Source organism: Xenopus laevis, chromosome 4S (assembly GCF_017654675.1).
Source record: "Xenopus laevis strain J_2021 chromosome 4S, Xenopus_laevis_v10.1, whole genome shotgun sequence".
NCBI lineage: Eukaryota > Metazoa > Chordata > Amphibia > Anura > Pipidae > Xenopus > Xenopus laevis.
In genome coordinates, this window is record NC_054378.1 from 117,156,198 (window position 1) to 117,181,535 (window position 25,338).

The window sequence follows — 25,338 nt, forward strand, 5'->3', positions numbered from 1 at the left end:
TCTGCCCGTTTGGCCATGCCCAGCTGATCATCTCATGAACCTGAAGACTCATTTCCAAGTCTCCTGTTTGAGTTATGGCTAAAGTAGGGAAACCTGAGCTGACTTAAAGGAACAGTAGCATCAAAAAATTAAAGTGTTTGTAAAGTAATACAAATATAATGCAGTGTTGCCCTGCACTGGTAAAACTGATGTGTTTGCTTTAGAAACTCTACTATAGTTTTTTAAATAAGCTGCTGTGTAACAATGGGGGCAGCCATTCAAAGGAGAAAAGGCTTGCGTTATACAACAGATAAGCTCCGTAGAACATAATGGTGTTATCTGTTATCCACTATTTAACCTGTGCCATATAGACTTTTTTCAATTTCCGCCATTGCTACATAGCAGCTTGCTTAGGGTAGAGACACACGCTGCGATTCGGGGAGAATTGTCGCCCGGCGCCTCTTCTTTGGATGACTTATCTCCGCAAACTGCCTTCCCGCCAGCTAAAATGAAAATTGCCGACAGGATGGCATTTGGAACGCTTCGTTTTTCGAAGTTGCTTGAAGTTTCCTTGTGAGGCAACTTCGGATGACTTCGGAAAACGAATCGCTCCGAGTGCCATCCTGCTGGTGATTTAGATTCTAGCCAGTGGGAAGCCAGTTCAGGGAGATTAGTCGCCTGAAGAAGAGGCAATTTGTCGCTGGGCGACTAAGGGCAGAGACACATGTGGAGATTCGGGGAAACTTCAGAAAACGAGGCATTTCGAGCGCCGTCCCTCTTGTGATTTTCATTCTAGCTGGTGGGAAGGCAGGGGAAGGCAGTTCGGGGAGATTAGTCGCCCGAAGAAGAGGTGATTTGTCGCTGGGTGACTAAGGGCAGAGATACATGTAGAAATTCAGGGAAACTTCAGAAAACGAGGCGCTCCGAGTACCATCCCTCTGGTGATTTTCATTCTAGCCAGTGGGAAGGCAGGGGAGGCAGTTCGGGGAGATTAGTCGCCCCGAAGAAGAGGAAATTTGTTGTCGGGCAACTAATCTCCCGGAATTGCAGCGGGTCTCTCTGCCTTTATATGAACTATAGTAGTGTTTCTAAAGCAAACATGTCAGTTTTACCAGTGCAGGGTAACAGTACATGTACATTACATTAAACCACTTTCATTTTTTGGTGTTACTGTTCCTTTAAACGCTGAGTTTTGTGTAGTTAGTTCTCCCATCTGGCAGCAGCAGGATAAATATATTTATTATATATTCTAATTGCCAAGGTTTCCCTTCATGTCTAACAGATATGGTGATAATGAGGAGCATCTCTGTTGCTCTGCAGGCTGAGCTGTAGCAGCAGCAGGTCATTAGGGAAATAAATCCAGGGACTGTAACATTAGGTGTATGAGCATCAGGGGCATAATATTGGTACAATGAGATCCTGGCTTCAGACTGTAAGCCCTACGGGGTAGGGTCCTCTAGCCTTTTGTTTCCTTGACACTGAGCACTTAATCTGAATCTTAATTATATTTTATATTTACTACTAATATTTAATACTATTGTTACTATTTATTCCAATGACCCCTTGTTTGTTACTACTAATTTATTGTTTTGTTGGACAGTGCTTTGCCCTCAAGGTGCGCTTTACAAATAAAAATATACATCCATACATACATACATGTGGGCACAGTCACAGGTTCTGTTCATCTAACCTATTGCAAGAATGCATTTTATTAGGTAAGTGACTAAACTGAAGCAGCATTTTTTTATATTAAAAATATAATTTGAGGAAAACGACAGGTGTGATCATAGCAGGGCCATTTTTATTCAAATAAAAGTGCATTTCCCCTGTCCTGATCCTGAGCATTATAGGGGCATCTTGGGCAAAGGGGAAGAACATATAAATGTTTAAAGGACATACTGTATCAGACGTCCCCAGGGCTGCAATGCAAGAGCCCATCAGTGCTCAGTTACAGAACATTTGTACCCCTGTGGTTGCTGCTCTCTGCGCTCAGTGAAAAAATGTGGTTCTTGGTGGAGAGAGTCCCTTCAGCAACTGCGAACATGGTCTGAGATATCAGTGAAGGGAGTTGCAAGTCTCTGTACTCTGAAACAGTGCAGATGCCTGCGGTTATTTGTACACAGCCAAATGCATTGTGCAAAGTGCAACAATGTGCCGCCATTTTTTGAAATCACACCCAGCCCATCCAGTTATGCCTACAATCTGCTCCAATCCCCGTCCTCCTTACGCCACCGCATATTTTTTTTATTCCTTACTGGCTGGAGACCTGCAAGTCGTGTTGGAAATGCAAAATTGCTAAACGTTTCCTAAAACAAAACTACATTTCATTTTAAATAATTAAAAAAGATTTTATTTAAAGCCAGGACACTTAATATGGGTCCCATCTGACAAAAGGGGACAGTGATCAGACGGATAGCTGTAGAAAGTGGCCATGTTGGTGAATGGCTGATCTGAATTACATGTGTGTTAAGATTTTGGGTTACATTCAAAGCTTGGATAAGCCAAAGGCCCAATGTCCCAGATCATAGAGTGGGATCAGAAATTGGAGTTTTCTGAACTTTTGGTGTGTCTGTTATTCTAACTCCGCTATCCACTCACCCTAAACCAAAAGCCTTGGTCTTGGATCTTCTGGAGTAGGTACAGACAAGGCTGTTCTGAGCTGTATGCTTGAATCATTGTGATGACACTTCATGGAGCCCTCACCAGCTGGTCTAATTCTCCATGAAATGTACCCAAAACTGCTTCATGTGCTTTACATTACCTGTATATATTGACATTGCTCCTTTCATTTGTATCGTAGCTTGGCCCCTGGACAACCCTTTCCATTGGATAATTCTAACCTAAATGAAAAGCCTTCATTTATTTGTCCTTTTTAACTAGTTTCACACTCACAGAGCATGGATTTTATCTCTTACACATGTGGTGCAACAGTGATCAGTAATGAGATTTACGCAGGTTTGCCCATTTTGGTAGTTTGCCTGTGCTACTCTCCTGCCCACTAGTTCCTGCCATTCCCTGTTTTTCATTTTTTTTTTTTTTGCAGACAATAAAATAGAGGCAGTTTCAAGTTTGTAGAAAATCGTGATTATTTAAGCGTAGGAAAATCAAAATCGTGATTATTTAAGCGTAGGACAATCTAAAAAATAATCACTAGAGGGAGCAGGAGTGCTAAATGTAAAATGTTATTTATGGCCTCCTCCCGAGCTGGTCACATCAAATGACAATAATGCCCGTCAGTTCTCTTTATGAGGCACATTTTACAAAAGTAAGAAGTCAAAGTGATACTAAATTTAAAAATTTAGGAAATGAGTACAGGTATGGGATAAGTTATCTGAAATCTGTTATCCAGAAAGCTCAGAATTACAGAATGGCTGTATCCCATAGACTCAATTTTATCCAAATAATCCACAATTTTTAGAAATGATTTCCATTTTCTCTGTAATAAAAAAAACAGTACCTTGTAGTTAGTGATCCAAACTAAGATATAATGAATTCTTATTGGAAGCAAAACCGGGTTTATTTAATGTTTACATGATTTTCTAGTAGACTTTAGGTATGAAGATTATCCAGAAAGCTCAGAATTACAGAATTCATAGACTCAATTTTATCCAAATAATCCACAATTTTTAGAAATGATTTCCATTTTCTCTGTAATAAAAAAAACAGTATCTTGTAGTCTGTGATCCAAACTAATATATAATTAATTCTTATTGGAAGCAAAACCGGGTTTATTTAATGTTTACATGATTTTCTAGTAGACTTTAGGTATGAAGATCCAAATTACAGAAAGATCCATTATCCGGAAAACCCAAGGTCCAGAGTATTCTGGATAACAGGTCAGACACTTCTGTTGCAGAGTTCCTGATACAGACCAACTGCAGGAGGACATTGCAACATCTTTGCCCACAGTAATTCATAGTAATCTCAGCCCTTAAAATCTGCCAGGCGTTATACCTTACTGAGTCCTATATCAATGTCCCCCAAAAATTTAGAGAAGATGACTTATATTAAAACCACAGGGTCCTCTAGGTCCCTAGACCACCCAGTAGTCACATGCCCCATTGTGACATCTCTGGACTTTATAAAGTTCACCCTAAACCCTGTGTAGCTTTGCAGTTACTCCCTGGCCAAACCCTAATTGTTCCTGAGTTTCTGAAAGTTAGTGCTTGGTCAAACAACAATATTTGGTCAGATGCAGACACATTCAGTGCAGTGTAAATCAGATCGGGGCAGTGTCGCTTGCATTCGGTTGATGTTGGGGGCAAGTGCAAGTGTGTGATTCAACTCCAGCCAATCAGAACAAAGTTGCAACCTGGGCTTTTGTGCAGTAGAGAGAATCAGATTGTCCTGGAGATTCATGGGTCTCATGTCTGTGCTGGGAGGGGGTTTGGGACTAAATATACTAAATTACAGTTTAAAATTGCTTTTTTGTAGTTCTGGTAGGACTGGAGTTAAAGAAGTGGGGGGCCGTGGCAATAGTAAAACTAAGCACGGTATTCTATAAATAAAGGATGTTCAACTGACAACCCTCCAGCTGCTGCTGAACGATATCTAGTGTATATTCTGGAAATGTTCATCAGAATTATATCCATCCATTAGAATTATATCCATGGTCTTCCCTTCAAGGGCTTCTTCTGATGTTGGGGTTCAGGGCAAATGCCCTTTCTTGCTCATACCTGCCCTGAGTTCTGGAGTTTTATCTATAGATTCTCATACCTCCTGCTTTATGGATTTCTGCCCTGTCAGGATATGAGAAGATGAGACTCTAGAGAGGAGATGGGATGGGAGTTGGTGCAAGTGTTTGATTACTTTACGTTGTGAAACCTACAGTACGTAGCCTTGCTGCATTGCAGTGGTGTTATTCACATTGCCCTGCCCAGCCATGCTGATGAGATCTCTTATTTCTTGCAGACAAAGGGGCTTTGTCGTTAATCACCAAGCTAAGATATATAAGCTGGTTTGACTCCTGCAAAACCCTTAGTTGTAAATGGAGCTATACCCTGGTCAGTCTATGCTCCAACTGAAGGTCACACCAATCTGTACCAGTCTGGTCATTTGTCCCCTGGGCCTGACAATAAGATTATAAGAAAGGTTATGCCTAATCCTTATGCATACTTTAGGAGGCTCAGAGCGCAACTTGGGTCATCATGGTAGCCAATCTCATTTACTGTTTGGCACCATTATATTATTTGTCATTAAACAAGAGTATGACCTTTCAGGACAATGAGGTAGGGGCCTAAGACTGAGTACCAATAGGTTAAAAATGATTCAGATTTGATTATATGGAATGTGACCTGTGCCTCAGGGCCTAAAGCTAAGCTTGCGATAAGGGGAGCCACAATCAGTCTATCTGTTTGGAAAAGATCTTACACTTTTTGTACCACCAGCTGGCCAATATGATTTAAAAGATTTTATAAGATGTAGCAGGCTAGTTGCACTTATAAGAAAGCAGCAATCCCCCAAAAAAAGCATTTTCAAGGGCTCCCTGTGCCAAAAACAATCAGGAAGACCATTTGCTTCTACATATAGAAACTATAATATACTGTATATGAATATAAAATGCTCCTGGACCCCACTATAGCACCTATAGTATTTCTGCTCTTAAACAGAGCTCAAGAGTTGGGGATCATTTCTGATTGAAGACTCACTGGTGGAGCACCCCAAAGCCCAACTCTGTGAACGTCCCTGATTTATAGTTGTTCAGGGCATGTACTAGTGATATATCCGCCCGATAACCGCCCTCCCTCCACCCACGCCCGCCTGAGCCTGACTTCCGGGTTCCTTTTATAGACCCACACCACCCTGCCTGCTAATGACATCACAAAAGGGGCAGGGCGATGGAAGTCGGAAGCCGGCAGTGTAAGGTGGCAAGCGGGGAGAGCAGAAGAAGAGCTTAACCCGGACAAATGGGGGTGCGAGTTCAGCCCGAACCCGACCGACCTGCGAGTATCAGGCCGGCCTGCACATCACTAGCGTGTACCCAGCAGGGCTGCACCTACCATGAGAGGCCAGTTATAAGGGGTAAAAAGCCGTCTCTTGTAACTTTAAGAGATGAATTTCAGGGTTTTAACCTGGAAATTTGGCTCCTCTAGTGCACAGAGTGCTATTTTCTTTATTGCACTAGTGATGCTTCCCCCCTTTTGACCTGCTTCCATGCTGATGTTTTAGGCACCCCTGTTACTCTGTGCCACTCTCTGGAGTTAGCAGTAGCACTAAACATTACTCCCATACTCAGGGTCAGACTGGGCCTGGCGGGACACAGGGAAAAACCTGTGGGCCCCAGCTCTCGTGGGCCCTCCAGCCCTGGCACTCCGCCATGACCTCCCCACGCAGGAATGATGAGGGACGTGCAGGAAAAAGTTATACGCTGGCGGCGGGTGGGGGGAGTAATTGGGGGCCCTGATGCAGCAGCCATGATGGTCCCAACACCTCCCAGTCCGACTCTGCCCATACTGCTGACTCCTGAAACCCCCAGAACCTTGAGGAACCATAATAAGTACAAATATCGCACCGACACAAGTTTCCTTTCTGTTTATTGTAGAGAGGCAAAATAAATCCCTTACTGAAGTTATTCCAAAATAAATCTCTAAGTAGGTCAGCGTGCTGATGCAATAGCTCTTACCAGATCTGCCCTAGGGGCTTGATTTTATTTACTTTAATATTTTGGAGGTAAGAGAGGAATATTAAAGGTGAAGCATCACAAGGTATTGGGGTTAGGTGTTGGATCACCCCTACTGGGCAGTGAGTAAAGGGCTGTAACATTCCATAATCCATTGCTGGGCTTCTATAATTATTTTCCCCTTCGGATTCTACAGAATGTTACATTTACTTCATTTACTGCATTTACTGCATTTACTGCATTTACTGCCTACTTCTGCACAGCCAGAGGGAATGTCTGTACATGATCCCTAGAAACTCTAGCTCTGCCGTTCTTGAGCTGTGCCTTGTTTTGGTTGGTTCTACCCTTCTACTCAGTCCTTCAATCACCTACACCACAACTGTCCATATCTTCATCCAGAAAATACAGGGAGCATGGCCGGAGCAATATTTAAGTCCTATATAAGAGTATTTCATGGCTTGTTAAACTTCCATTTCTAATATCAGCTATATCGGAAGAGACAGCCATCCAAGGGAAGCAATTTATCTTTATCTCTGCTGTTATGCTCCTATCCTGCCTTGCTGGGAGAGACGTCTCCACTAATGTCTCCTGCCATCTATACTACTCTGGGGCTGAACGTCCCCTTGGGAGTTCTCTGTTGACCTTGTAGGGAATCAGGAGTTTGGGAGTAATGTTTTCTCGTATGCATTTATGCAGTGCACCTATTCTAATCATATGTCTTCTAGGTTCTTATTTAATTGTGTCACTTATGCCTAAACTCAATAACAAATGAAAACCAATTGCAAATTGTTTCAGAATATCACTCTCTACATCATACTAAAAAAAACAAAAAACAAAACAAAACTAATTTAAAGGGCAAGTCAACCCCAAAATAAAAATTTGCCTAATAAAAGAAAACATAATTCTAAGCAAATTTTCAATATATATTAATAAAAAATTTCAGTGCTTTTAAAGTTATTTGTAGAAACAATTGCTATTGAAAGCAGCATTTGCTTAATGCCTGGTTGTTACTTTTTAAACAATGTTACAAAAGTCTTAGTTCCCCAGCTGCAAAGACAGGTCAGTTAGGGTTCTTACTGATGAGCGGTTGTAGCTGCGCTCCCCTGCGTTCCGTTTTTCTGCGTTCAGCTGCAGGGGAGCGCAGGAATAGACGCATTACGTTTTTTCCAATGGGGCTGTACTCACACAGGCGCGTGTAGGCGCTGAACGCAGGTTGAGACGCAACATGCTGCATTTTTCCTGCGTTCGGCGCCTACACGCACCTGTGTGAGTACAGGGACAGATTAACACTGAAATACAATAAAAACTTGTAATGAATGTATATTGCAAAGTTGCCTATAACAATATTTTCTTTTATTAGGCAAATCTTTATTTTGGCGTTGACTTGCCCTTTAAAGATGAACATCCCCTTTAACTCTGGCCTGTTTAAAATAATATGGAACCTGAAAAAAGAACGAAATACCCCGTAGCCATGAAAGGGGGAAATATCACTTGATATTGAGATGCTTCATTCAAAGTTTTGCAAAGATCACTTTGGAGCTTGTAGTACCAGTTATCACCATCGCTGGCAGCAAATTGCTTTCACAGAGAGCATCAGAACAGCGCCGCCATCCATGCCAACCCTGGTGCCCATGCAATAATGACAGCTGCATGTTCCTTGCAGATCACTTAATTTATTTATCAGAGAGAATTTTATAATTTCTCCAACAATTAAAATAGAAAGTATAACAAAACAATCAATAAAATGAATATGTTATATTATTGTTCAAGTGCTGCTCCAAAACCCATTAATAATCTGAATTTACAGCCAATTAAGCACAGCAGGGTGGACACGTTTTAACTTAATTGATCCTGGAACCCAGCGAAATAAGACAAAGTCTCCTGTTCCTGCAGTGCTCCTGAGCTCGGAGGATAAACAGGTAAAGAATCGTTTATAAGAGAAATACCACCCTGGAAAATTTAATTATAATCTGCAAAAAAGACACTGTTTGCACAGTTGCATCAATTAAATGTAGGGGCCCCAAGGACAAAAAGAGTTAAACTCGTGGGAGTTTTAGCATTTTTCTTTTTTTCCCCTTTCTCTTGCCTCGAATTCTGAGCTAGCAAAGGAGTGAAGCAGGGAGTGGAGAGAATGAGAGAGCGTGAGGAAGAGTAAGGAGGGGGAGAGGAGGGACAGAGAGCCGGATAAAATGTTATATACAGAAGAGAAAGCATCACATGCACAAATCTCTCTTCCCTTTCAACCTTCCAGGCATCAGCGCAAACAACGGGACTGATTATTGGAAACCACTAAAGGGTCTTCTCTGGGACTAAGAACTAATACCATTAAGGGCATTGTACTCCCTTCTGAGAGAAGTTCCTTCTCTCCAACTGGAACCCAAAAGTCTCTGGATACAGATGTTGGATTCACCCCCAGGTAAGTAATTTATGGGGTTTGAACTCCTATTTATCCACTAATTCTAGAAACAGAGTAACATACAGTTCAGGCTTCATCTCAATGGGAATTATAATAATAATATAATGAGCAGTAATAGCCTTTATTTTAGAACTCTTTGCACAGTGGAGCTTACAATCCGAACTCTTAGACCAGTTTGACTAGAAGCCACATAAGCAGAATATTTTTGGACCATAAGGGTCAATAAACCCTCAATAAAGTGCCTTAGCTGCAGTTGAACCCAGGTGGCCAAGCTAACCTCTGTCTGTGCCTATTAAAGGAGAATTAAAGCAGTAGCTAGAAACGTTGTTCATTATAAGCAACCCCAGCCCTTTAGCAGTAAAGATCTGTGTCTCCAAAGATGCCCCAGTAGCTCCCCATCTTCTTTTCTGCACTGCACATGCTCTGTGCTGCTGTCACTTACTGAGCTTAGGGACCCACTCACAATATACAGTACACATAGAATAGAAATGTCACAATATAAAACTGATTAGTTATTTATACAGAGTATTACTACCTGGCAGCACAGAAACCAGTGCAATTAGCATCAGAATTTAATAATCAGCCCTGTAGCATCAGCTTATATTACAGGGGAAGCTCATTTTCTGCTGGATAATTAGTGACGAGCCCTAAGCTTAGCTTCTCAACAGCCAATCAGAGCCCACTGAGCATGTGAGTATCACAGACACTTTCCAAGATGGTGACCCCCTGTGACAAGTTTGAAGTCCTGGTTTATTGTTGCTAATGACAAGCTGAAACTTTAGACTGGTGCAATAAGTTCACTATATAAAATATGGCATTTTTAGCCATGTTCATTTTTAGGGATTAGTTCTCCTTTAAGTGAGGCAGAAGTACATGATAAAAAGTAAAGACCCCTGCTGGATTTGATAATATCAATGAATTAAACATCACTGTCATCAGGACATGATTACTTTGCTGAAATGAACTGAACAAAAGACAATGATGAGGTTCATACTGGCAGCTTGTGTTATACATGGCACAAAACACCTGGAATCAGGAATACAAAAAGGAAATACAACAGGGCTTAAATAAGAATAACATGAAATTAACAGAGACGTAAATGTATATAAAGTGTTGCTGATTAGGCACAGGGATCGATGCCAGGATAATACTTGTAGTTCAACAACAGCTGGAGGGCTGCAGACTGCTGATACCTGAATAAACAGGAGTAAATAATATCCATGCTTCTAGTTATTATTACTCCAGGCATACTGTCATATTCAATGTATATTTGAATTACGCCTGAATGCCTCTGCGCTGCAAAGACCAGATAATATATTCTGCATTGACTATGAGGTCCCATTGGTTTCTGGTCCCAGAGGTCAATCTCTTAATCAGTCAATACTCTTCTCTTTCCCACAATGGAGAGCAGGGGTTAGAGGCTCAGAGAAGGTACAGTATCACTGGGTATAGACAGTATAAAGCTGAGAATATGAGTTCCCTGCAGCAGCCTGAAACTTCCCAACATACAGCGATTGAATTGCCTTCTGTCTGTGCAATGGGCTGAAACCCAACTGCCCAGAGAGTTCAATGGAATTTAGTGAGGCTCTCAAGCTCGCTGTAAGTCTCAATATCATCATTTTCAATTAGACCTCTCCTACTAGGAGCCAGATGTGGCCCTCCAATGAAATGTCAAGGTCCCAGCCTTCACCTGGCTTTTTACGACATCATTTTAATATGATCGCAGGCATCTCTTTATGACAACATAATTTAATATACCCGGACATATTTTATGACATTGGAATTTTAATATAATTCAAGGCATATGTTCCCATTTTATCATAATTAAATATATGAGTACAACCCTAATTTATGTTAATATACTTATGACATAATATAGTCATTAATAATATAGTGTATATGTATATATATATATTCAAGGCATATGTTCCCATTTTATCATAATTAAATATATGAGTACAACCCTAATTTATGTTAATATACTTATGACATAATATAGTCATTAATGATATAGTGTATATATATATATATATATATTAGGGATGCACCGAATCCAGGATTCGGTTCGGGATTCTGCCTTTTTCAGCAGGATTCAGATTCGGCCGAATCCTTCTGCCCGGCTGAACCGAATCCGAATCCTAATTTGCATATGTAAATTAGGGGTGGGGAGGGAAATCACGTCACTTTTCAGCACAAAACAAGGAAGTCAAATGTTTTCCCCTTCCCACCCCTAATTTGCATATGCAAATTAGGGTTCGGATTCGGTTCGGTATTCGGCCGAATCTTTCACAAATTATTCGGGGGTTCGGCCGAAGCCAAAATAGTGGGTTCGGTACATCCCTAATATATATATATATATATATACTCTGTATAGACAGTATATGTTGGAACTTTTACCTAGAAATTCAGGATGCTCTGGACCTGATGTTTTCCACATAAGGGATCTTTCTGTAATTTTGGATCTCCATGCTTTGTCTTCTTTCAAGTACAAAGTACGGTTTTATTATTACAGAGAAAAAGGAAATCATTGTTAAAAACCTAAATTATTTGATTTAAATGGAGTCTATGGGGGACGGCATAACGATAATTTCTCTGCATGTATTGCCTATCTGACTATATCAATGGGTGACTGTCACTGCTATCTGTCGGACATAACTTTCGTACGATTGCTGTCACGCCCAGAACATCGTCTGATTTGTTCTTTTACTACATTATTTCATCTGAATGGTTAGTGGCAGGTCGGGAAATCTGGAAATACGATCGTTCGTCGGATACAAGGATGAAATCTATAGGAGGCATATAAATAAGTTACTTTTACTGGTTTCCTACCATTGTTTTCATTTCTCTTACATCTTTGCTTTATTGTTTGGGGCTCATTTACTGACTCTCTTGCCCCAGTGCTGTAACCTATAGCACCCTATCACAGATTTGCTTTCATTGTTTGATAAAAGGTAAATGCTGATTGGTTGCTATGTCCTTCTTCACTGGTGTGATGTTCATTTGGATTTCTGCATCGCCTATGACATCACTTATGGAAAGCCTGACATTGGAGCTGGCTCCATCCCGTCTAGCTTGAAGTTATACTGAGCAATATGCTAAGAACTTCCCTGAACCAGCACCAACTGCAGCGTTAAAAGCGGCAGTTAGTATCTGACAGTGGGTAGAGTCTCATGTAAAGCAACGGGCATTTCCCAGCATGTCCAGGTTATTTGCAGTTCCTGATGAAAACATCCAAGTAGAAATGCTTCAGTCTTGCTTTACTGGAAATGTAAAATGAAAAAAAAAAGCTTGGGGCAAAGTGCAAATTATGGGTAAAATGTATAAAATAAACTGCACCTTCCTCTGAATACTGTTCTGCCTGCAGCACTTTACTCTGAAGGGTGAGGGGCTCACGGCACACTCATCCACTAAAAAATCAGGATTTGCCATCAACTTTCAACTCATTGTTGCTCCTGAATTGGCACATGGGCAACAATAAAAAAAAAACAACCCTATCATGATTTTTCCTTTAATTGTAAACTGTCAGGTTCCTTAAGAGTCTGAATTTTACTGACTCCACCAGTCAAAATGATACATGATGCCATTGCTATTGGGAGGCAACATAACAGAGAGAGGAAGGTCAGTCCTGCAGCTCCATGCCCATCACTCCTACCCTGTATATAAAAAAAACATACAATTGTAACCAATGTTAGAAAGTCTCTTCTATGCAAATATCCACTTGTTCTGTTCCCATTTAATATGTACTTGCTCCGGAGGAGCCCGATGTACGGAAGGGACACGTCAAACACCAGCTGTGTTTATGAACCTTGTCATTTTCTGCTTTCTCACATGGCTGAACCCATTCTACATTCACATTGCCAGGGGTTATTATTTATCTGCTTTTCTCAGTTGCTCTTGGTTTTCCAATTGTCTCTCATTCTATTTATATAATACTTATATTGTCAGCTTCCAGGGTTCCCTATCACTTACTATTGGGCTCTTGACCCTAATGCCTCCCTCATATTAGGAAAGCTCTTATCACTGTCATAAGCACTAACTTCTTCCATGGACCTTAAGGGCAAAGACACACACACAGATTAGTTGCCCAGTGACAAATCTCCTCTTCTTCGAGGCGACTAATCTCCCCGAACTGCGTCCCGCCGGCTAGAATATAAATCGCCAGCGGGATGGAAATCAGTGCGATTCGTTTTCCGAAATCACACGAAGTTGCCTCACGAGGAAACTTCGGGCGACTTCAGAAAATGAAGCGCTCCTTAGTGCCATCCTGCCGGCGAATTAGATTCTAGCCAGAAAACTTTTTCCAATTACTTTCTATTTTCCATGTGTGCCCGTTAATATTGAAGTGTAAAGTGTCAATTTTCACCTTCTAAAGCAGCTCTTGGAAGGGGGGTCGCCGACCCTGTAAACTGTTCTAAATTAATACATTTAGTTGAATCATTTCTTATCTTTGTCCCTGCTGTACAGAATCTCTGGGTTTCATTAAAGGCGGCTGTTAGAATTGATACAATTAGTTGATAATACTCCAAAGATGCTGCTGAGAAATGTATCAACAAATTGTATCAACTAAATGTATCAACTAATTGTATCAACTAATTGTATCAACTAAATGTAACAAATTGTAACAGTTCAGCGCCGGCGCCTGAATTACTGAGCTGCCAGACTCAAACACCAGAGACACCAACATTCAACTTTTAACTTCGATTTTGGAAGAACTGTAAAAAATAAATAATGGAAAGTAATTGAAAAAAGTCTTTATTTCTGGAGGACAATCTGAACACAACTGAACTGAAAAAAGTGTTTGGAAGGTGAACAACCTTTTTAAAGGGACAGGAAAGTTTACTTTTCAACCGAGCTCCTCTGAACTAACTCCTTCGCTCTGAACATTAGTAGGTAACGGGTGCAAGGCTTGGCTGCATTCCTCTACTATATCTTTTGCTTTATTTGTCTGAGCTGATCCAGTTCATTTTTACAAGAAGAGAACATTTGGGTTCGTTTTGAGTACCCAGTGTTCGTAGCACAAATATACCAGAGGTATAAAATTTAAGCCCCTCTTTAACTTTGTGTCACTTATGTTATTTGCATTACAGGGGTGGTTCACCTTTACATTAACTTTGAGTATGTCGTAGAAAGGCTAAGCAACGTTTCAGTTGGACTTCATTATTTATTTTCTTGTACTTTTTGCATCATTTGCCTTCTTCTTCTGACTCTTTCCAGTATTTAAATGGAGGGCACTTTCCACAGCAGCCAAAATACTATTGATCTGTGAGGCTACCATTTAATTGTTATTATTACTTTTTATAACTTATATTATTTTCTATTATTCATAAGCCATTCTTTCATTCATATCACTCCTGGCTACTAAAGTAATTTGGACTCTAGCAACCAGATAGAATATTACTCTTTACATCATACTAGAGGTTAACTCAACAAACCTTTTAATATGAGCTCACTGGCGCTAGAAGAAAACATAATATGCAACCACTTTGTGTATGACATTTAATACGCTTACACGCGTTGCACACACGAGTTGTACACCAGTAAGGGAGGCTCCAGCAGCTTACTCATAGCCTTAATCTAAAAGAAATCAGTAAAGTTCTCTGCTCCATAAAGCAAGGCCAAGGGGCCTGTGTCTTTGAAATAGAACCATTTACCAACGTAATCTTTACCCAAGGAAATATTTAAACCTTCTGGACCAAAACATAATGCTTAAAGGGATACCATCATTGGAAAACATGTTTTTTTCAAAATGAATCAGTTAATAGTGCTGCTCCACAGAATTCTGCACTGAAATCCATTTCTCTAAAGAGCAAACAGATTTTTTGAATTTTAATTTTGAAATCTGACATGGGGCTAGACATATTGTCTGTTTCCCAGCTGCCCCCAGTCATGTGACTTGTGCTCTGATAAACTTCCGTCATTCTTTACTGCTGTACTGCAAGTTGGAGTAATGTCACCCCCTCCCTTCCCCCCCAGCAGCCAAACAACAGAACAATGGGAAGGTAACCAGATAACAGCTCCCTAACACAAGATAACAGCTGCCTGGTAGATATAAGAACAACACTCAATAGTAAAAACCCATGTCCCACTGAGACACATTCAGTTACATTGAGAAGGAAAAACAGCAGCCTGCCAGAAAGCATTTCTCTCCTAAAGTGCAGACACAAGTCACATGACTGTGGGCAGCTGGGGAATTGACAAAATGTCTAGCCCCATGTCAGATTTAAAAATTGAATATAAAAAAAATTGCTCTTTTGAGAAATGGATTTCAGTGCAGAATTCTGCTGGAGTAGCACTATTAACTGATGTGTTTTGAAAAAAACATGTTTTCCGATGACAGGATCCCTTTAAACTAGAAGTTGGGTGACCTTATCCACATGATTCATATTACATCATACACTGCTAATAGCTTTGTTTTTTTTATACATACTTTGCCCAGAGTTATATTTTTTGAAGTGAGTTACTTTTTGTTACTTTAAGGAACAAGGTACATTTAAAGAACAATTTCCTTTTCCAGCCTATGACTGTGAAACTATAGAACTGCCGGCACTTTTCCTTTGCCAGGTACCTCGGAATTTGAATGCAAAAATAAATTGATTTTTTTTAGGTGCTACACCTGCAGTCTCATTCATATTAACTCCTGTCAAGGAAGGGAAGACGGTGTACGCTTATATAATAGAAAGCTGTATTGTAACTTACCCTTCTGTAATGATTTGGCCATAATGTAAATCAAAAGTAATGAAGCATGGAAAGCAGTCATGGAAGACTGAATTATTTTTGCTTTCTGTTTGCTTGGAGCTTTTCCAGTTGTTCAGGCATAGCTACTACACAAAACTTTTCAGAGATTGTTCAGTATGCACTAGGGTCAATATCATGAGAGCATTAACCCACGTGAATTGGGATGTGGGAGGAAACTGAACTTAGGCCCCTCCATCAAGTTTGGTACCTGCAGGTTACTCACAGAAAGGCAGGTAACCAGTGGGTTGTGTCTAGGATTTACTACATTCAAAGCTGAAAAAGGAGAAAAGGCACAGGATGCACAGTAGATAACAGATAAGCTCTTTATTATACAATGGGATTCTTCAGAATCTTTTATCTACTGTGTATCTTGTGCTTGAATGGCTGCCCCCAGGGCTACACAGCAGCTTGTTTATATGAACTATAGTAGTACTTATCTGTTATCTAATGTGTATCCTGTGCTTGAATGGCTGCCCCCATGGCTACACAGCAGCTTGTTTATATAAACTATAGTAGTACTTATGTTATCTACTGTGTATCCTGTGCTTGAATGGTTGCCCCATGGCTACACAGCAGCTTGTTTATATAAACTATAGTAGTACTTATCTGTTATCTACTGTGTATCCTGTGCTTGAATGGTTGCCCCATGGCTACACAGCAGCTTGTTTATATAAACTATAGTAGTACTTATCTGTTATCTACTGTGTATCCTGTGCTTGAATGGCTGCCCCCATGGCTACACAACAGCTTGTTTATATAAACTATAGTAGTACTTATCTGTTATCTACTGCGTATCCTGTGCTTGAATGGCTGCCCCCATGGCTACACAACAGCTTGTTTATATAAACTATAGTAGTACTTATCTGTTATCTACTGTGTATCCTGTGCTTGAATGGTTGCCCCATGGCTACACAGCAGCTTGTTTATATAAACTATAGTAGTACTTATCTCTTATCTACTGTGTATCCTGTGCTTGAATGGCTGCCCCCATGGCTACACACCAGCTTGTTTATATAAACTATAGTAGTACTTATCTGTTATCTACTGTGTATCCTGTGCTTGAATGGCTGCCCCATGGCTACACAGCAGCTTGTTTATATAAACTATAGTAGTACTTATCTGTTATCTACTGTGTATCCTGTGCTTGAATCAGTGGTGTAACTAGATGTTACTGGGCCCCACAGCAAATTATGTTTCAGGGCCCCAAAATGTCTAGAGATTGACATATTTTACCAACATTTATTGAAATTGTATACGAATTAGGGCCTCATGGGGCCCCTATACCTCCTGGGGCCCCCCAGCAGCCGCAGGGTCTGCTTCCTCTATAGTTACGCCCCCTGGCTTGAATGGATGCCCCCATGGCTACACAGCAGCTTGTTTATATAAACTATAGTAGTACTTATCTGTTATCTACTGTGTATCCTGTGCTTGAATGGCTGCCCCCATGGCTACACAGCAGCTTGTTTATATTATAGTTGTATATAAATTATACAAACACACCAGTTTTACTAAGGCAGGGCACCATTACATATTTTATCGTCATTTCTTTAAAACACTTTCATTTTTAGATGTTACTGTTCCCTGAAATTGGAGACTAAATACAGCAGAACAGAGACCCTGAGTCAGAGCCTAGTCCGAATTTATTGAACGGTGTAACTGGGGCCAAACAATTAAGGAGGCAATAGACGTTACAATTACAATCTTTCCTGCTACCAATGGTCATTGGCAATACTGACTGTTAGAGCTGAATTGTCAAATAGAAACAATAGAATTCTGACGATTCAGCACTAACAGTGACCGATGTTTGGGTGCCTTCAAAGGCGCCTGATCAAAATTTTACGCCCACCTCATCGACCGATATCCAAGTCTTCTGCCAATATCAGTTGGCTCGTCCCCACCCTGCGCCAAATGTCGTTTAAAACGTTCATATTATTGGTGCGTCTATGACCACCTTTACATGCAGCTTAAGCTTTATTACTCTGATAGATAGATGCTCTGCTTTTATTTCCCTACAGAAATAGGGATTGGTAGCACTAGATAGGTACCTAATATACAAAGACAGAAATAAGAGGAAAGTGTTGGAAGGGTTACTGCCTGCTTTATTTATTGGTAGTGTAACACTGGATGGGCACCTATAAGGAGCGTCAAGAGGGTTAGGGCAAGGTCACATGGTTTTTATGTTGCATTTTTAAAAATGTGCAGTCGAGCGTAAATATGCACGAAATGAAGCCCTACTGAAAATAATAGAATATGCACTATAGCAATTCCAACTGGGTGTTTGCAAGCCAAAATCCACCATATTATTGAACTCTATGGGATCCACAGGTTTGAAAACACGGAGGCCAAACTCTTGCGAGATGGAATTCACATATACGTATTTGTGGCGTTGTCTGCTGGTGACGTAATTACGATGCATATTGACGATCAGTCCGGCTACATTTTGCATCTAAAAATTGCTTTTCCACTCGGCTTTTTCTCACAAAAGTTGAGTAAAAAAGTGGAATTGTGGGAAACGGGAAAAAACAGAAATGTACATGATCATGCTCATGTGGTTTCATTGGAGTATTTACACTCGACCGTGCATTATTAAAAACGCCACATAAAAACACAGAGTGTAACTTTGCCCTCAGTCCCTTACACAGAGATATGACCAGATGGACAGGCTGTATTACATGTATGTGATTACTGTTCTGTATTGTTGGTGACTGAACAAAATCCCCCCAGTCTTGTATTTTATATGTTTCCCTGGCCTATAAAGAAATATTTGTGTTCTATTACAAAGCAGAACAACAGCTATTACAGGCACCAGTGGAACACACTATATAAATCACCAAGCCTTCCGTTCAGTTAGGTGATCAGCTTATTGCTCTAGGAGAAAAGGATTTCAGACAGTTTAATAGCTTTCTTCTTCCCTCTCTGCTGGCTAATATACTGGCTAATATACTGAATAGTGATGGGCGAATTTGTCCCGTCGATTCGCCCCAAAATATGCGAATTTCCGGCGAAATTTGCGAAACGGGCAAAAAATTCAGGAAACGTCAAAATTGGCGCCTGTGTCCGTCAACAATTTTCTCCACAAATTTGCACCTGGCGAGTAAATTCGCCCATCACTAGTACTGAAGGGATCACAGAGTAGATGTGGGTACAGTAGGAGTTTGATGTTATTTGGAAAGAAAGTATCAGTGTCAGAAATGACCCTGTGGATTGGGAAATCCATAGGAAACTTTGGGCATTAAAGCAGTTCCATTGAGCTACAGTTTAGATTTAATGCTCTGCAGGGCTACAGTCCAGGGTTCAGTTCCAACCAGGGCACTGTCTGCATAAAGCTTGTCCATTCTTTCAACAACAATGTAAAAGCAGCCAAGTAAGTTCATTGGTTTGGAGCAAGACATTGCTGATTTCACACTTTAATGCCCATATAAAAGGCCTCTATCAGGGATCATACGGCCCCATTCTATTATGTTACTAGAACCCTGTCCACCAGGGGGCCCCAGTTATAAAAACATTGGACCCCTGGGTAGATAGCCTTGGAAACAAGTAGAACAGGATCCACCTTAGCTATATACCATTAGACCAAGACCCTGCCCACTGTCCACGCAAACCCTACCTACTTCTCACATATAGCCAGAATAGTACATTTAACTACATTTAAGTCCCATGCCTGTAGGTGACTATGGATGAGACTCCTAGATACTCCTAAAAACCCAGCTTGAGGCTCAATAAGGGTATGATTTTAGGTGAACTGTTATTTCCTACCATATTGTTGAACCTAGGACTAAATGTCTAATATAGTAGTGTTATCTTTTTATAATGGATTAAAGGTGGCCATAGACGCACCGATAATATCGTATAAAACACATTTTCGTATGATATTCGGTGCATGTATGGTGGGAGACGAGCCGGCCGATATCGGCAGAAGACTTGGATGTCAATACAGATACAGATAGAATTCTATTGTTTCTAACTGTATATCTGATGATTCAGCTCTACTCGTGTGTATTGAAAGAAACCATCTTTCCAGGAAATTGTAATGTCTATGGCCACCTTAGGGGTGACCCTGAACAGATGTCAGATCTCAAGCGGAATATGAACAGGAAAGAAGCCACTAACTCAAAGTAAGGGAGGAGAGCCATGTCCCTTGTCTGGTTAAACTAACACTGAAACTTTGTCCCACCAGTAGATCTCCTAGTATCCTTGTAAGCCAGTCTGAACCATAACAAGAAAAGTACTTTCCACCCTCTTCCTCCTCTCCCTTTTCATTTCACATGTGAATCTCCAAAGTAGAAAAGACATAGTAGTGAAGCGTTATGGTAATGTGAAAGAAACAGAAAATCCATTTAGCCAAAATGTTCAGCCATCTGCGCACAGAACAGGAAAGAGCTGTCAGAAAACGCTGTCCGGGATTTGCAGAATCATTTCCAGCGAAAACTAGCTGAACCTACCATATCATTCTGACAGTTTGCTTATCTCCGCACATGGGTTTCCCCTCGGAGATAAAGCCGCGTCGGATTCATTATCACATCTTGCGCACAGTGGGAAAAAAAAAGAAGGCAATCCAAAAGATAGAAATATTGGTTTGGACAAGGTAAAAGGAACGTAGCACAATGGATTTGTTAACTCATGGTCAGGCAGAAACTCTCAGCCTCAACCACATAGTGGAGGTAAAGGGTCTTCAAGCTGAACTAGAACTTACAGTCCCTTCAATCAGCTAATCTACAAGTAACCCTCCCGAACACTGTTCCTACTGTGTAAAACATAGCACTGCTTTATAATGCTGTCCCTGTCTATCATATACTTCTATTATGCACTTCAAGACCTCATTCAAGGGGTTCCTTCCTGTCCTGACTTCTTCTTCACTGAGGCCTCCACAGAGTTAAATCCCCTACTAGTTTGGGAATTCTCCTATTGGCTCTGGACAGTGGTGTAACTGTAGAGAAAGCAAACCCTACGATTGAAGGGGGGCCAGGAGTGTAGAGGGTCTACTAAGGCCCTTATTAATCAGAAATTTCAATATATCTTGGTAGAACATATTACCAATGTTTTGGGTCCCTAAATTGTATTTGTTGTGGGGTAAAATCTAGTTACACAACTGGCTCTGGAATTCTCCTAATGGATATGGAAATCCGTGCCCTTGTATGTTGGTGGCAGCACATGGCATTTTCACTTTGGCCTCCACCTGCTAAATAGGGTGGTTACTGCTGGGGAACCTGAGACACAAGGCCTTAGTAAAGGAGGTTGTTCTAAGGGAAGCCCTTAATCAGAGAGTCAGGGAAGAGTGAATGAGGAGGTATCTAGACAGGGATAGGTAGGGCACCTGTTATAATGATTACTAGCAGTGCAAGACAGACAGGCAAGATAGAAAGAGCATGTTTGAGCTCCACCACAAGATTGATGGGTTGAAGGAAGCTCCCCCAGATGGTACTCTGCCTCAAAGTGAAAGGCCTAAAGTTGGAAAGGGACTCAGGCTAGAACTTTTCCCTGAGGTTTCCTCCAAAAGGAATACAGATCACTACAGGGTATCCCCATAAGGTGATCTTTAAACATACCAAAGCCATCTCCTCAGTGGCAACCTTTATAAATCAATTTGTTCCAGCATATGATATGTGTTTGCTCAAAGCAATGGGTTATGCTTTGTATTGGGATTTTGAAAGGCACATTTATCAATGGGTGAAAGTGAAAGTTCACCCTTTGATAAATACGCCTTTAAAAACCCCATAGAAATGAATGGAAAGTGGCGGAATTTCACTCTAGTGGCGGAACTTCACTATTAACTTCACTCTTTGATAAATATACCCCCATGATGGAAGAGGACCTTGGAGTCCTTGTAGATAATAAACTTGGCTGTAGCAAGCAATGCCAGTCAGCAGCATCAAGGGCAAATAAGGTCTTGAGCTGTATTAAAAGGGGCATAGAGTCACGGGAGGAAGGGGTTTTTCTTCCACTGTATAGAGCACTGATAAGGCCCCATCTAGAATATGCCGTACAGTTTTGGTCTCTAGTGCTTAAATCGGATATTATCGAATTAGAGAAGCGCAACTAAGCTGGTAAAAGGTATGAAAATCTTAGCTATGAGGAAAGACTGTCCAAATTGGGGATGTTCACGCTGGAGAAGAGGCGCTTAAGGGGTGATATGATAACTATGTATAAATATATAAGGGGATCATATAATAATCTCTCTAATTAATTACCAGTAGGGCTTTCCAGCTGACATGAGGTCACCCATTCCAATTAGAAGAAAAGATATATAAATATTCAGAAGGGGTTTGTTACAGTGAGAGCTGTGAAGATGTGGAATTGTCTCCCTGAATCAGTGGTACAGGCTGATACATTAGATAGGTATAAGAAGGGGTTGGATGGTGTTTAGCAAGTGAGGGAATACAGGGATATGGGAGATAGCTCATAGTACAAGTTGATCCAGGGACTGGTACAATGAAAGGTTAGAGATGGAAAAGGTGTAAAAAGGAATGCAGGAGATGCTGAAGAATATTCTATCCCACTTTATCTTCTGTTCTAGGCAACACAAACACACTCTACTGTAGGCGTGCCCAAAAGGTAAATCGGGATCTACCAGTAGACCTTTAGCTGGTGATCAGCAGATCTCAAGACTAAACTTTGTCAATAAAATAAAGTGAAATATTGAATGGATACATCTTTGTTTTCCAGTTTCTATACCTTTAAAGCAAAGGTTAACCCAAAAAAATTTTTTTTACCCAATAAAAGAAAACATAATTCTAAGCAACTTTGCAAAAGACATTCATTACATGTTCTGTGGTTTTTAAGTTATTTGCATATGTATTGCTATGGAAAGCAGTGCTCGTCTGCCCCGGTCTATTCTCTGCACTGGTGGCTCAGACTGTTGATACAATATAAAACATGGCAGCTGACCTGTCTTTGCTGCTGGGGAACCAAGAATTTTGCAACATTGTTTAAAAAGTAGCAAGCAGGAGTTAAAGGGGTGGTTCAACTTTAAGTTAATTTTTAGTATTTTATAGAATGGCTAATTCTGAGCAACATTTCAATTGGCCTTCATTTTTTTTGCAGATTTGAAATTATTTGCCTTTTTCTTCTGACTCTTTCCAGCTTTCAAATGGGGGTCATCTAAAAAACAAATGGTCTGTAAATGAAAACCAATTGCAATTTGTCTCGAAATATCACTCTCTATATCAGTCGTCCCCAACCAGTAGCTCATGAGCAACATGTTTCTCACCAACCCCTTGGATGTTGCTCCCAGTGGCCTCAAAGCAGGTGCTGATTTTCCTGGCTTGGAGGTAAGTTTTTGTTGCATAACAAACAGGTGCACTGCCAAACAGAGTCTCCTATAGACTGCCAGTCTAGGGGCTACTAAATGGCCAATCACAGCACTCATTTGGCACCCCCAAGAACATTTTTAATGCTTGTGTTGCTCCCCAACTTTTTATATATCTGAATGTTGCTCACGGGTGAAAAAGATTGGAGACCTCTGCTCTGTATCATACTAAGGGGCAGATTTATCAAGGGTCGAATTTCGAGGGTTAAAAAACCCTCGAATTCGACCCTCGAAGTAAAAATCCTTCGAATTCGAATATTGCATTCGAAAGATTTCGCACAAATGCTTCGATCGTTCGATCGAGCGATTAAATTGTTCGAATCGAATGATTCGAACGATTTTAATCGATCGATCAAACGATTTTTATTTGATCAAAAAATGCTTAGAAAAGTGCTGGGGAAGGTCCCCATAGGCTAACATTGCAGCTCTGTAGGTTTAAAGTGGCGAAGTATGAAGTCGAATTATTTTTAAAGAGACAGTACTTCGATTATCGAATGGTCGAATAGTCAAATGATTTTTAGTTCGAATCGTTCGAATCGTTCGAATCATTAGATTCGATCGAATTAGATCGAATTTGACCCATTCGATGGTCGAAGTACCCAAAAAATACTTCGAAATTCAAATTTTTTTTCATTCTAATTCTTCACTCGAGCTTAGTAAATCTGCCCCTAAATGTTAATTTACAGGTGAACAACCCCTTTAAGCCCATTCTGCTTTCAATAGCAATTGCTTTTGATCTTGCCATGTTTGGTTATTGTAGAAAGTCATGTTTTATGAGAATTGAGTTTGAGGTGAATACATAGGACACAACGAACAGACAGAGCTTGATCTAGAATTCTCTCTCTTGAAATCACTTGGGACCTTAGAAAAGAGATTCTTGTGTTCTTTGAAAGACAGAAAAGGGGGGACTGTTGAAGAAAGACAGACAGATTGGTAGAGAGAAATATGAAAGATAAAGTTGTGGTCCAGCTTTGAAAGAGAGAACTATTTAACACTACTTTGTACTAGCTGTTTTGCTCTTCCCTTAATCAGGATCAAGCTGAAATGTACATCATAGCGACCAGTTATGGCTTTGGAAACCAGTGCTGTTGTATCTGCTGTTTTATTGCTGCTGTTAGTAGTGATGGGCGAATTTATTCGGCAGGCGCAAAGTTGCGGCAAATTTGCGCGATTCGCCGCCAGCGAATAAATTTGCAAAATGCCAGAGTAAATTCGCGGCAAAAATTCGCCGGCATCAAAAAATAATTTTTCACCGGCATCGGAAAAAACGGACACCGGCTTCAAAAATGGCCGCCAGGGTAAAAAAAACGGGCACTGGCGTCAAAAACTAGATGCCGGTGCCGTTTCGTGAATTTTTTGCCTTTTCGCGAATTTCGCAGCGAAGCAAAATGCCGCAAATTCACCCATCACTAGCTGTTAGGGTTGCCACCTTTTCTGGCCTTCCTATATATTTATCTTTTTTCCTTATTAACAACATTGGGATCAACCATCATTTTTACTGGCCAGGCCCGTAAAATACCGGCCAGGTGACAACCCTAGCTAGCTGCCGTGCCTTAAGGTGGCCATAGACTCAAAGATCCGCTCGTTTGGCGACATCGCCAAACGAGCGGATCTTTCCCCGATATGCCATATAACTGCATGGCTATATCGGGGGTAATTCGAACGTTCGGCGATATGGCCGAACGATCGAATTACGATGTGCCAAGGGGCTCCGACGGGTCGGTCGGGTAAAAATCAAACCTTCCCGATCGATATCGTGGCCAGATATCGATCGGGAAGACCCGTCGGAAGCCCCCATACACGGGCAGATAAGCTGTCAAATTGGTCCAAACGACCGATATCGGCAGCTTTATCTGCCCGTGTATGGCCACCTTAACAAAGGCTTAGCTTAAAATGGATTGCTTGACATTGCTCCACATCTCGTTATAAATTGGCCACTAGGGGCACTGTTTCTAGCAGCTGAGATTTTATGTATACAGAGGGACACATAACACTAAACCCAACAAATGAACATAATATCTTTATAGATGAAATGTTACTGTAAATAAATGCATTACAGTAAGTGGCAATAATGAGAATGCCCTATATCTTCCTTAACTGCACACCGCAGACGCAACAGTCTACATCAATAATTAACATCACTTCGTGGAACAGACAATATGTCTTCATTCTAGGAGCCATAGTAGCCTAGTGTCTTTGTTGTACCGGTTGCCTGCAGTGTTCCTTCAGTGGGATCCAATATCACACTACACGCTATGAGCTATTTCTAATTATCTCCCTTAT

The 25,338-nt window shown here is 40.8% G+C and overlaps 1 protein-coding gene across 1 annotated transcript in view; it reads left to right on the forward strand.

The window, feature by feature from the left end:
* The first annotated feature begins 8,725 nt into the window (after positions 1-8,725).
* LOC108715044 (kelch domain-containing protein 8B) overlaps positions 8,726-25,338 on the forward strand; it is a 131,756-nt gene continuing 115,143 nt past the window's right edge. The window contains exon 1 of the mRNA XM_018259897.2: positions 8,726-9,014. The gene's annotated coding sequence lies outside the window, so the exon portion shown is untranslated. The remainder of the gene's footprint in view (positions 9,015-25,338) is intronic.